The sequence below is a fragment of the Malus sylvestris genome, chromosome 1 (assembly GCF_916048215.2).
Source record: "Malus sylvestris chromosome 1, drMalSylv7.2, whole genome shotgun sequence".
Lineage (NCBI taxonomy): Eukaryota > Viridiplantae > Streptophyta > Magnoliopsida > Rosales > Rosaceae > Malus > Malus sylvestris.
The window spans coordinates 20,461,301-20,475,722 of NC_062260.1; positions in this window are offsets into that span (position 1 = coordinate 20,461,301).

A 14,422-nucleotide genomic window follows, 5' to 3' on the forward strand; every position below is an offset into this window, starting at 1 on the left:
CTCCAACCTTGCAGGGCGTTGTCAACCGTTCAGTCGACTCATGAAGAAAGATGTTCCGTTCGTATGGGACAAAGCATGCAACAATGCTTTTGAAAGCATAAAGAAGTATTTATCAAGTCCACCTGTCCTGGGGGCACCTGTACCAGGGAAACCGCTTATATTATATATCGCTGCTCAGGAAAGATCAGTTGGAGCACTTCTGGCACAGGAAAACGAATCCCAGAAAGAAGGAGCACTCTACTACCTCAGTCGAATGCTCACCGGCGCTGAGTTGAACTACTCCCCAATAGAAAAAATGTGCCTTGCCTTGATGTTTGCCATCCAGAAGCTCAGACATTACATGCATGCTTACACCATCCACTTGGTTGCTAAAGCTGACCCGGTCAAATACGTCATGTCCAAGCCAGTTTTGACAGGACGACTAGCTAAATGGGCATTGCTTCTCAATCAATACGAGATCATCTACGTCCCCGCTAAAGCCGTCAAGGGACAAGCGCTAGCAGACTTCTTTGCCGACCATCCAATCCCAGCTGATTGGAAAATCTCAAATGACTTGCCTGACGAAGAGGTGTTCTACATCGACATATTCCCGACATGGACGATGTTCTTCGACGGATCTGCACGAGCAGACGGAGCGGGGGCAGGAGTAGTATTCATGTCGCCACAAAGACAAATACTACCTTATTCATTCCAACTAAGCGAATTATGCTCCAACAACGTCGCTGAGTACCAAGCACTGATCATCGGGCTCCAAATGGCAATCAACATGGAAATCACAGCCCTTGAGATATATGGCGACTCCAAGCTCATAATCAATCAACTCCTGACTGAATATGAGGTGAGGAAAGATGATCTCGTCCCATACTTCCGGCTGGCAACGCAGTTGCTACAAAGATTTGAGGCCGTAACACTAGAACACGTGCCAAGAAAAGAGAATCAAATGGCAGACGCTATCGCCAACCTAGCCTCGAGCATGACATTAGGAGAAGACGAAGCTGCAAACGTGCCAGTCTGCCAAAGATGGGTAATCCCGCTTGTCACTGAAATAGTACTAAGTGATACAAACGTTATTTCCATACTTCCGGGCAACGTTGAAGAATGGAGACAGCCTCTGATCAACTACTTGGAGCATGGAATACTTCCAGATGATCCAAAACACCGCTCTGAAGTACGTCGGCGAGCACATCGCTTCCTCTATTATAAAGGGACACTCTACCGACGATCTTTTGAAGGAGTACTTCTGAGATGCCTAGGTGAGGAAGAAGCCAATCAAGCCATGGAAGAAGCACACTCAGGAATATGTGGGGCGCATCAATCCGGACCAAAGCTTCATTTCCAACTCAAAAGAATGGGTTACTACTGGCCAAGCATGGTAAAAGACTGCCTAGAACACGCCAAAAGGTGCCAAGCCTGCCAATTTCACGCCAACTTCATACATCAACCGCCTGAACCGTTACACCCTACAGCTACTTCATGGCCATTCGATGCATGGGGATTAGACGTCGTAGGACCAATTACGCCAAAGTCATCTGCAGGAGAAGCTTACATCTTGGCTGCAACAGATTACTTCTCCAAATGGGCTGAAGCCATACCCCTGAAGGAAGTCAAGAAGGAAACTGTCGTCCGTTTCATCAAGGAACATATCATCCACCGATATGGTGTGCCTCGTTACATTGTCACTGACAACGGAAAACAGTTCTCCAACCGACTTGTGGACGAGCTCTGCGAGAAATACAAGTTCAAGCAGCACAGATCCTCCATGTATCATGCTCCGGCCAACGGTCTTGCAGAAGCATTCAACAAGACATTGTGCAACCTTCTGAAGAAGGTAATCGGCAGAACAAAGAGAGACTGGCATGAAAGAATAGGCGAGGCACTTTGGGCATACAGGACGACATATAGAACGCCTACCCAAGCTACACCTTATTCTCTCGTATATGGCGTGGAAGCTGTTCTACCACTCGAAAGTCAAATCCCCTCGCTAAGGATGGCTATACAAGAAGGCTTGACTGACGAAGAGAATGCAAAGTTGCGCCTTCAAGAGTTGGAAGCGCTGGATGAGAAAAGACTCGAAGCCCAGCAACACTTGGAGTGTTATCAAGCACGACTCTCCAAAGCCTTCAACAAGAAAGTTCTCCCTCGTCCTTTTCAAATGGGAGATCTCGTCCTTTCATTGCGTAGGCCTATCATCACAACTCACAAGACAAAGAGCAAGTTCACGTCAAAGTGGGATGGACCATACGTAATACAAGAAGTCTACACCAATGGCGCCTACTTAATCATGGCGGAAGACGGCTTGAAGATCGGCCATATCAATGGCAGATTCTTGAAGCGCTACTACCCCTAAAAAAGGCAACAACTTCTGCTCCTGGCCCGCAAGAGCATAAACTGTGTACGGCAAAATCATCATCAAAATCATTGTTAAATTCATCACTCATTTGAACTACGTTATGACTTGATCCCTCCTCAACAGAGGGTACGTAGGCAACTTGAAACATCAAAACTTCAAGTGCAGTCACACACACAAAAAAAAAAAAAAAAAAAAAAAAAACCATCAAAGAGGTACACGTATGTAATACAAATATATATATATATATAGCATTATATATGTACACTAGCACACACACCTACATATACATATATATATACGGCACACACCCACATATATAATATATATATATAACATATACATATATGTACACAGCACACACCCACATATATAATATATATATATAACATATACATATATGTACACAGCACACACCCACATATATAATATATATATAACATATACATATATATAACATATAACATATGCATATATGTAACACGGCACACACACACATATACTTGAACACTGAGGACGAAACTGCTGTTGGAATTTATGTGAAAGTAAGCACGGAGGGAGCACCTTACCTCAGAAAGATTCGCAACAAGGACAGCAGAACCGGAGCAACCTGGTTCGATGCACCTTCTTCTTCCTCTCTACTGTCGGTCTGGGCTGCAATATGATGAAATAGGAGAAGGCAGTAATCCTTTTATAAAGCCACAAAAGGTAAGCATTCATACTCCTGAATTCACAGGAATAAAAAATAATAATAAAAAAAGGAATAAAAAATTATAAAAGTATAATAGTGCACGGCACCATAGAAAAAAAAATATGTATAAGGTCTTTGGTGCATAGCACCATCTTAAAAAAAAAAAAGAGAAAAAATAAAAAAAAAGTGAAAGGTCTTTTGGTGCTTCACGCACCATAAGGACAAAATAATAAAAATAATAATAATAATAATAATAAAAAAAAGAAAAAAAGAAAAAGAGGGCATCGTTGCTTTGAATGATGGTATCGTATGGAAAGCAAAGGAAAGAAAAAAATAAATAAAAAATAAATAAATAAAAAATTAAAAAAATAAAAAATAAAATATATATATATATAAAAAAAATAAAATAAAAGGATGATGGTGGACGACACCATGTGAAAAAAAATTAATTAGTCCTATGGTGCGGATTGCACCATATATATAAAAAAAAAATAAAAAAAAATAAATAAATAAATAAATAAATAAATAATAAAAAATAATAATAATATATATATATATATATATATATATATATATAAGAAATAATGGGTGGGATGGTGCGGTTGGCACCGCATATAAAAAAAAAAAAAAAAAAAAAACCAACAACAACAACAACAAATGCATTAAGAGAGATAGAAGTCCATTTATTTTTCTGGAAATTTTACATAAATGTGTACATACCTTAAAAATAAATAAATTAATTAAAAAAAAAAAAAAATCAAATCAACTCAAAATTACAAGAGGGGATCTTCAAGGACGATTAGGTGGCGCCTCACAACTCGGCGGAGCTCCAGGAAGAGTAGGTGCCGGAGGTTGACTGTTTGAAGCCTCAGCAGTCGGCAGAGCCTCAGAAGACGAAGGCAAATGCTGCTGGAACAAACCCACAAACCTCTGATGATCAAGTAAAATCTGACCATCAGATTCCTGCATCTGGTCAATCTTCCTCTTCATGTTTGTCGCATAGCTATGTGCGAGCTTATGCAACTGTTTGTTCTCCTGCTTGAGCCCTCTAATCTCCTGTTTGAGACTCATCATTTCAGCCGCCAATGATTCAACTTGACGGGTTCGAGCAAATAGGCGTTGGGCCATATTAGACACAGAACCTGCACACTGCACACTGAGAGCCAGAGAATCCTTAACAGCCAACTCATCAGACCGTTTGGAAAGTAGTCTGTTATCTCTGGGAGTGACAAGGTTCCGGGCCACCACCGCAGCGGTCATATCATTCTTCACCACTGAATCCCCAACGGTAAGAGGACCAGTGGGGGATATGAAGGATGGGCGCCATATGTTGTCTGGAGAAGAAGGGACTGCCTCTTCACCAAGATTCAAGTCAAAACGACGATCGGAGGGGCCAGACATTTTCAAAGGTGTTAAAGAAAGAAGAGGTCGGACAAATCAAGATCTTAGAAGTGCAAGAAGGTACAAGCAAAAAATTCAAGTGTGCTTTGAAATGAACTGCTTGCCTCTATAAAAAAATCAGCACTCGACGGGATTTCAGAGATCGAAGAGGCGAGCTCAGAATTCGAAGAGGCCATTCAAAAATCGAAGAGGCAAGCTCAGAAATCGGAGAAGCATCTTGCTTTTCCAGACGTGTCGGCACCCGTCACACGTAAACTCAGCTTTACGGAAATCACGGGTAATTTGTCGAAGCGCCGATCCCAGATATCGAAGTGGCGCCAGTCTTTTTCAGCCGCGTCATCACCTGTCATATGCACACTCAACTTTGCGCAAATCACGGGCAATTTGTCGAAGATTTTCGGTGAAGGAGAAAGCACGTGAAGTTTACTGTTCAATCACGCGTTAGTTGCTGACACGAGTGAAAGAATAGTACCTCTACAGGTATTAAGGGATCTCCTATAACTGTCCACCTTCACCTTCCATAGCAAGGCAGACATACAGAGCCTTTCTTCATCTCCAAAAATGCTTTCCCAACGAAACCTCTCGAGTCATTCAGTGTTCCTTATTCCTTGGGGTACCTCTGTAAGCCAATAACTTCAAAGCAAAAGTATCTCATATCACCAGGGTAGAAAGCAAGAGTATCTCATATCATGCGTTCTCCCTGTCGTTTCCTTTGTCCTTGCTCCTACCTACAAAGACAAGGATAAAGAAAACAATATGCCGGAACTTCCACTCAAACTCGGGTAAGGAACCGACTGCTTGGAACCCTTCCCTGATTGCCTGCCTAGCACTGCTCTCGAGTACTCGTCTCCCACTGCTGCTGTACTTCCATATAAGCTGTCACATCTGTCTGGAGAACAGATAAGGAAAGTGAAAATGATACCTTGCAGCATGTGGAGACAACGTGCTGAAGAAACAAGCAGAGAAGAATGCGGTCTGCACAGTCAACTCAGCAGAAGGAGTCCGAACTGAGGAACTCGAGAAGCTGCCACATCTGCCTGAAGAAACAAGCAGAGAAGAATGCAGCATGCACAGTCAACTCAGCAGAAAGAGTCTGAGATGAAGAACTCGAGAAAATGCTGCATCTGCCTGAGGACGGTGAACTTGTTTTGACCCTCAAATTCTTGGGTCGGCTTACTAGGCGTTGTGAGCTGCACATGCCGATTCACCACCCTTAAATCGAATCCTTAAAGATCAAGTCACCAACTGGAAGAAGAGTTCATCAATCTTGAAGATCATACCGTTGACCAAACCGCTCAGGTGTGAATTAGAAAGATTGAACAAAGAAACAGGTTGTCACCTTTACCTCGTGCCTGCTTGCCATGTGTTCGAGTCAACCTTCAAGAATCAAGCCTCAACGGCCCTTGAAGAAGTTTCCAGCCAAATTCAAGATCAAGTCTCGACGGCCCTTGAGGAAATCACAAGTCCGATTCAAGATTAAGTGTCTACCACCCTTGAATCAAAACCTAGTTCAAGAATAAGCTGTGGAAAATCAACAATTGGAGGAATCCAGAAAATCCTCCAACCCAGTTCAAGATCAAAGCTGTGGAAAGTCAACAAGCGCAACAAAATACGTGCCGATTCATCCACTACCAAAGCCAAAGATCATCTACCACATGAAGCTCCTTGTGGTCCAATTTCAACCTTCAAGATCAAGCCTTGACGGCCCTTGAAGAAATTTCAAATAAAAGTTCAAGAACAAGCCTCAACGGCCCTTGAAGAAATCTCCAGCCCAATTCAAGATCAAGCCTCGACGGCCCTTGGATCGACATCTACAGTAAGGGACTTCAAAACGCATCTCCTACACGTGACAAGCACATGTATACGACGTGCCTTGAAGTGGGGGCATTTGTAGACATCGAAATTTCGGTAAATAAATGTTGACCGATAAATTAAAGTGTCAACGCTCATGTATTACATAAATTTTACACGTAGCGTGCGACTCAACGAAAATTGAAATAAGTTGGAAAAGTCATCAAATAGGACACGTGTCAACACCTGGCAGAAACGACTTATTTCATCTGGAATATTATATTCAAAATTAGGCCTTGGAAAATTCTATAAATAGAAGCCAATTCATTCATTTGGAAAATCAATTCATATTACACCTTGAAGCTCTGAAGCTCTGAAACTCCGAAGCTCTCAAGCATCCAGGTTCCCGAAGAATCAAGAAAGCCTTCTTCGTTCTTCGTTCATCGTTCTTTCAAGATCAAGCCCCGATGGCCCTTGAAGAAAGTGTTCTTCGTTCATCGTTCACCCAAGATCAAGCCCCAACGGCCCTTTGGATCAACGAACGTCGACAAATCCATACATCCAACCGTTCTTCAAGATCAAGCCCAAAAGCCCTTGAAGACCTTGAAGACCCGTTCATCACTGTTCTTCAAGATCAAGCCCAAAAGCCCTTGGAGATCCGTTCATCACTGTTCTTCAAAGATCAAGCCCAAAAGCCCATTTGAAGATCCGCTCAAAGCCACCTTCAAGATCAAGTCCACGGCCTTTGAAGAACGTTCATCCTTAGATCAAGCCCAACGGCCATTTGGATCAATCACACATCCACAAATACACACCTTACGGAGATCGAATCAGAGGATCAAAATAGAGAGAGATTGTAACTCAAAACCATCGAATACAAATATTTGTTTGTGCACGTTGTTCTTGTCTCTTTCGTTTCAGGAATTTTCTGTGTTTACAGACAGTTTATGTACACAAATAACTACAACTTCTACTTGGGTTGCACTAGTTGAACCTTAGCAAGAGCTTTTGTAATGTTTTTAAACCAATTCTTAGTAAAAATGCAAGTGAATCCTTAAAAAAAACACTTCAAGTGCTTTTGGAACTCAAAAATATTTTCTCTAAAAACATTTTAAGTCATCTTAAAAGAACTTCTAAACGAGCTCTACATTTTTCCTATTTGGTTTGCATGCAAGAATCTCCGAAAGATAGTGAGAGAGGTTTGCTAATTATATAGAACAACAGTTTCTGATGTGGTCCAAATTAGGCCCATTCTTTGTTTGTTTCTAAGAATCAATTGTGCCTTTGTTTGGTTTGTAAGTATGTGTTTGTTTTAATAAAAGTTTCTCGTTGACGATCATTTTGGATCCCACTTACCAAAAAAAAAAATTATAGTATTTCTGATTGGTTGAACTTAGTTCAAAACTTTGCTCAAACAAGCAAACACCCCCCCCCCCCCCAAAAAAAACAAAACCCTCTACATTTGTATTTCTGATTGGTTGAGAGTTTTCAATCTAAAAGGATGGGAAATCTATAAATATATAGAGCTATGCTAGTTATGAATAAATTAAACATTGTTAAATCCATCAGTTTAAATTTTGACATTTTTATCACACTAGATCTGATTTTTGAGCCACTTAACATCACGAATGATCACATAAGCCCGACCTCGAATGTAAAATCAACCCAAATTATTAATTATTTGAGCTATAAGTATCTGATGTCTATAAATTATTTGTTTATATTTTTTGTTTAAAAGTAATTTAATTTTGTCTGAAAAATAAAAAAAAGGTTGTTTAGAATTAGCAAAATAAAAATGGGACAAATGTAATCACGTGGCTCAGCCAAGTCTGTGTGTGAGGGAGGGCCGCCCCTCCTAAATCCCCGATCGACAACTTCCTTTATCTGGTGTGAGAATGACATCTAGCTGTTCGGATATGAGATGAACATCTCTTAATAATTTTATATATATATATATATATATTATGTGTTAATGTTGGAAAAAATATATATTATGTGTTAAGCATAATATAAAAATTAAAAAAATATATATAATTTGATTACTGTCATTCTTCATAAATAAAGATACCAAATATATAACTCATCACTTGACACTAAGCCAATCATGGACCCAAAAGATCTCTATATTTACGACAGTTGAGACATCTAAATCTCTCTTCAATACATCATCTGGCCTGCAACTTCCCTCTTCTCAGTTACTTTTCTTTTCTTCCGCCGCAAAAGTAACTGACTGAGAAAAAAAAATGGAAAACAGAGTCATCAGCAGCTGCAGCAGCAACCCAGTGATGAGGAAAGGAAAGGGAAGAGACTTGACCAATTGCCCACCAAAAAGAGGTCTTATCAAAGCCAAAATCTTTGGATTTGGTGGCAGATCAAATCAAGAATATTCATCAACGGAAGGAGGAGCAGCAGCAAACTGTGACACCAATTCTGGAGCAAGGCCTGGTTCTGCAAATGGCCACTCTTCCAATGAGTAAGAGTAAACATAGCAGCTGCTGGGAAAGGGGAAGACAAGAGAGGCTATAATATATATATATATATATATATATATAGATATATGTGTGTGTGTGTGTGTGTGTGTGTATGCAGAAGGAGACTATATGATTATAGAAATTAAGGGTAGTTTTTCATTTATCCAAGTTGTTTCGCAAGAAGTATGTAACCCTTCCTCTTTCTTGGCAGTAATAAGAAATAAATCAGTTATCAAGTTCCATTTTCCCTGCTTCCCTAGTTTTCTCTGGATCTTCCTTTCTGCAATGTAATTACAATCTTGAATTTTACTGCACATTTAGTATCGGTGAACATCTGTTTTGAAAGAGCTCCAAGATTACGAAAATCCCAATTCATTGTTATTACTAATTAAGAAATTTAAGAAACAATTTGTTCTTTGATCAAAACTAATTAACTTCTTTGCTTGGACTGGGAAGTGAGATTTTGTTCTCACTAATTAAGAAACAAGTTATATGCATTATGCACACATTGAGTAGTACCAAAAAACTGAGTTTAACCAAACTAGCTCGGTTTTTCGCGGCAGATCTGTGTTGGCCCTTCGCGGTTGATAACGAGCGAATGAAGACCTTCCGTTCTATTATACTAGCAATTGTATACATGTTATGCATGTGCTTATTAAAATTTTGAAAATTTTACATGGAGAGAAAATATAAATGTTCGCTTGAACTTTTTGGCGACGACCTTCAAACTATTTTTCGTCGCTGAAGAGGTTGTTTATATCTTTAGCGACTGTTTCCGGATAACTATTTGTCAATAAAAATTTATTTTATTTGGGAAAAAATGTGAAAGAGAAAATGAGACAACTAATACATTTACTTGGTTGTTAGCGTTTTAAAGAACGAGCCTCGGGGCGGGCCTAGGTGGCCTTTGAGGTGCAACGTGAGGAAAATGCCTATACCAAGCAGGAGGAGGCTTAAACTCGCCTGGACGTGATCGAGGCGCGCTTGAGACGTTAACTGGGGCTTTTTTTAAGTTAGAATTTCTCACCTACAGTGGAATTTTTTTAATTTGATTTTTTATTATTCTCGCTTAATAGTTGATCTCGACTCTATTATTGATTATCTTAAATATATATAACTATATATGTTAATAATTTTAAGAGGTCGCACTTGGTGCGATGGCAAGTGCCTTCGCCCATGAGCGGTAGGTCTCGGGTTCGAGACTTGGGAGCAGCCTCTCCATAAATGGGGGTAAGGCTAGCCGACATTCACCTCTCCCAGATCCTGCGTAAAGCGGGAGCCTTGTGCACTGGGTACGACGATATATGTTAATAATTTTAGATCTGGTGAGGCTCTGCCTTACGCCTCAAGGCTTTTGCCTAAGCATGGCTATTGCCTAAGCAGGGCTATTCATAAAACGCCTTGGTTTTGCTTTTGCTTTTTAAAACATGCTGGTTGTGAGGCTTTAAAAAAAATTAAAACCTGTTTTGTGTCAATTTACCATATTACCATAACTTTTATTTTGGTTGTTTTTCTTTAATTTTGTTTGACACAGTTAATTTTTTTTTCTCCCTTTTAATTGACAAAGAAGATTTTGCTAATGCGTAGTTTACATTGTTTATGTATCTCTACGAATTATGAATGTAATTTCAATAAAAAAAAATCAGAAAAATTTCATAAGAATTAAAGAAGTTGCAAAAATGTATATTCAAGTGTGACAATTTTTAAAGCAGTTCATCAATCAAATCATATCCCTCCAATATTCTTATTAATTAAATTAGTTTTTTTAATGGATGTTTTTTTGGATATCTTGCTTATCCAACCATTGGCAGTGACAACAGAATACTCATTGTTTACTTCAGCAAATTGCATTCCTTCTTTGACTTCAATTATCATGTTACATCACAAAAGCTAGTGTCATCAACACGTCACTCAATATCATCACAACTTTATAAATTAATTTAATTGTTGGGGGTTTGTTTAAGTGTTTAATTAATTAGAATATCAATACGGAAAATAATATTAAATGAGAATGCTTTCTGCACGAGTTGTCCAAACACCAATTGAATATTTGGCTGAGAAAAAAAAATATATTTTTCAAGTGATGTAGTCTACCTATTTTGTCCGAGAGTGAAAGGATTATATGCTTAACTTAGGTTAGCTGGTACCAGCTCACCTATATTCTCCTTCACCTTTTTGTAAAAGTTGCAGTCATTAACCCTAACCCTAGAGGATGGCCACCACAGCTGCTGAGAGAGAGAGAGAGAGAGAGAGAGAGAGAGAGAGAGAGATGTTCAAGCGTGTTCAAACTTTGAAAGACTATTTCTTTAGGATGATGATGAGGAATTAAAATCAAGAAATCAATCTTTCCAAAATATTAGATTTCACATTTCACATCAAATGCATGCATAATAATACTAACATGTGGTTCTAATTTGGAAAGAAAGGTACCTAAAAGATGGTTTGGTCTTATGTTTTACTAAGACTAGTTTAAAGCATGCATCTTGTAAACTAGTCTTTAATCTTATCCTATTTGGACTGCAATATTATTGATAGTCAATTGATCAAAGAAATTGAATGAGAATTACGGAACAGAAACAAAGGAAAAAAATGCAAAAAGAGAAAACAAAAGTGAGACCATATCCCCAATAAACCATGCATTCACAATGATGATGGTGACTTCTTACAAATATCTGTTGCTGTTTGCATTTTTTACATTTTTTTTCCTATGTTTCTGTTCCCATGATCAATTTCTTTGATCAATTGACTAGCTAAAAAAATCAAGAGGACTGCAGGGAGAAAAATAGAACTCTCCCATTTGGATTAGCCTCCTAACCCAATTTTATTCCTTTCTTAGAGATCAAAGTAAAAGTGGATGACAGCTTCGCTTGGAGCCCAAGTCACAGATGTCAGTAAGAAGTCACCATCACCATTGTGAATGCATATGGTGTATTGGGGACATGCTCTTTCATTATTATAAAACTCATAGTGAACCAAATGGCCGGCAGCCCAAAATTAATTACCCCCAAGATTATCAACGGCTTAAATATAAAAGGCTAATTAACTCATCAAATCGTGCCTAAACACATCATTCATTTTCCCATCCAAAAGATTTGTCAAAGGGGCAACATATCTATCATGTTCTTTATTTGACAGAAACATATATAGAGGTTCCCACATGGAAATTCAGGAAGATTATGTTTTGAAATATAAGGTAATCTTAAACAAGGACACAGTGAACTTTTGACTCTCCTTTTGCATTTATCTCTACAAATAGAAAGGAGTCCCCACCATTCAATTCAACGTTTCTTTGTAATTATGAATGTTGCCCGTCTTACTGGTGACTGAGACCGAACAATATTAAAACTGGATCCAAATTAGTTCTATAGAGTCTTGATATTTATGAGAGGAGTTATAAGACACAATATGTTGTATTGTTTTTCATTTTAAATGTCTGAGTATCATATTTGTAAGTTTACCAAACAAAAGACAAGATATTCTTCTAATTTAATTGAAATAGGTCTTTGGACTGAGCCAGCAGAGCAAGTGAATACGTTGATGCTTTTTGACTGGAAGTTTGGATCCCAGTTGTTTGTTGCCTCTAGTGAAGTTACTTTAAAGGTTGATCAAGCAAGTCAAAAAAGCCATCTACTTTTGGGGTTGCCAAATTGCAACTGGTTACTAGATACAGCTGTGTCAATATATAACTCTAATTTGAGTTAAATTTAGAATTAATCTGTGAACTATAACTCTAATATAGATTTCATCTGTTAATTTTGATCTTTAAATTTAACAGAACATGGAGCAATGATCCATCCGTTAACTTCTGTAAAAAAATTGTACTTCGTATACTTAGATTTAAAGTAAGTTTAATTATCGAAGATGTCAGCGATGAGACCAGTGCCATCCTCACTGGTAAACTGGCTGAACGTTTATTTGGAACTTCATGTTATGATTTAGTTGTCGAAAAAAGGTTTACTGATCAACAAGAGTTACCATATGCAATTCTCCAATGTCAAGGGCAGATCAAAAAATTTCAACTTCGATTTGGAAATTTGAATAATGATTTCAACAGAAATGATCTTTTGATCCAAGCGATTTTCAACAACAAAATACAAGATGTTCAATCAAGCTCCAAAGCTTCTTATGTATCAATGGCTGAATTTGAGGAGGAAAGTACGGTAGCTCAAAATTTTTCATCTACCCACCACTTTTTGAAAAAGAGTTAAAACATCTCTTCCACCATTTCACCCACGGTTGTCACAACATCGCCTACAGAAAGTTCAATTCGGAATGGTCTTTTTAGCTTTGAGACTAGAAAAAAATAAAAAAAGGTAAGAGCTTTCATTGTAAGTATCTAAGTTGTCTCTATATTTTCAAATAACCTAACATTTACTAATGTATTAATCTTTCTTCTATTTATATGGATTTAAGGGAAACTGAAATTACCGAAGAAATAGATGAACAAAAAGCTTCAGACACTGAAGATTTTCCCATCAAATCTCTCAGGAACAAAGTGTATCCAAACAATCTGAAATAGTGTTTACTACTTCCAAAACCCAGTACGTTACATCTATTTGTTATTAAAACACATAATTTCATAACTCAAATTTTATCATAAATCTTATACAAAGAATTTAAATTCAATCTACAGCAAAAACAAGTGCAAAGATGACTGAAGTTCCATGTAACAATAAAGAACAAATGGAAGATTTTTTTATGAGCCCAAGGACATAGAAGTAACATGAAAAATAGTACCATGTGGGCAATTTTTGAAACTATATATATTTGGGACTTAAAAGTCCATCCTTTTAGTCGTTCAAATATGCTTTTTTGGTTGTATGTAGAACTTTTAACGTAGAGTTAGTAAAATACAGGTGCAAAATGAATGACTAATCAATGTGGGAGACTTTAGGAAGTGTATATAATTGTAACTTAGAAATTTCCCCTTTGGATTGCAAATATGCTTTTGATGTAAAGTAAATAGAATGTCATGTAACTTAAAAACCTATTTTACCCTGTTTGTTTAGTTGTTCTATTAATTTATAAAATGTTTTGGAATGAATGTGTTGATTTGTGTATAGTAATATATGTGTTGCAACATCAGATCCAACTTTGTCTCAAATATGCATAAAATTATTGTTGATACCTATAGTAAATTTTGAGCTAAGCTTTGATACAAGTTTCATTATCACTAACAGATTTTGGTGCACCACCTCCTTTTCTACTTATGCTACAAGGAATCATGACTCGATTTCGAGTCTCATTTTAGCCACATCACCGCCAACTAATACTGCACCTTAGATACCAATTAAACAGCCATCACTCTCAAATTCATATGGAAAACTCATCATATGAATTGTATATTGGTGGTACTTAGAAATCCGATATTGATGAATTATTTAGAAATAAATGAGTTAAATTGTGATTATGGATTCATAACCCGCAACGGAGCGTGGGCAATTTTGCTAGTTAGTTCTATAGAGTCTTATCATTTATGAGAGGATTTATAAGACACAATATGTTGTACTGTTTTTCATTTTAAACGTCTGGCCATAATATTTGTAAGTTCACCAAACAAAGGACAATATATTCTTCTAATTTAATTGAAATAGGTCTTTGGACCGAGCCAGCAGAGCAAGTGAATACGTTGAAGCTTTTTGACTGGAAATTTGGATCCCAGTTGTTTATCGCCTCTAGTGAAGTTACTTTAAAGGCTGATCAAGCAAGTCAAAAAAGCCA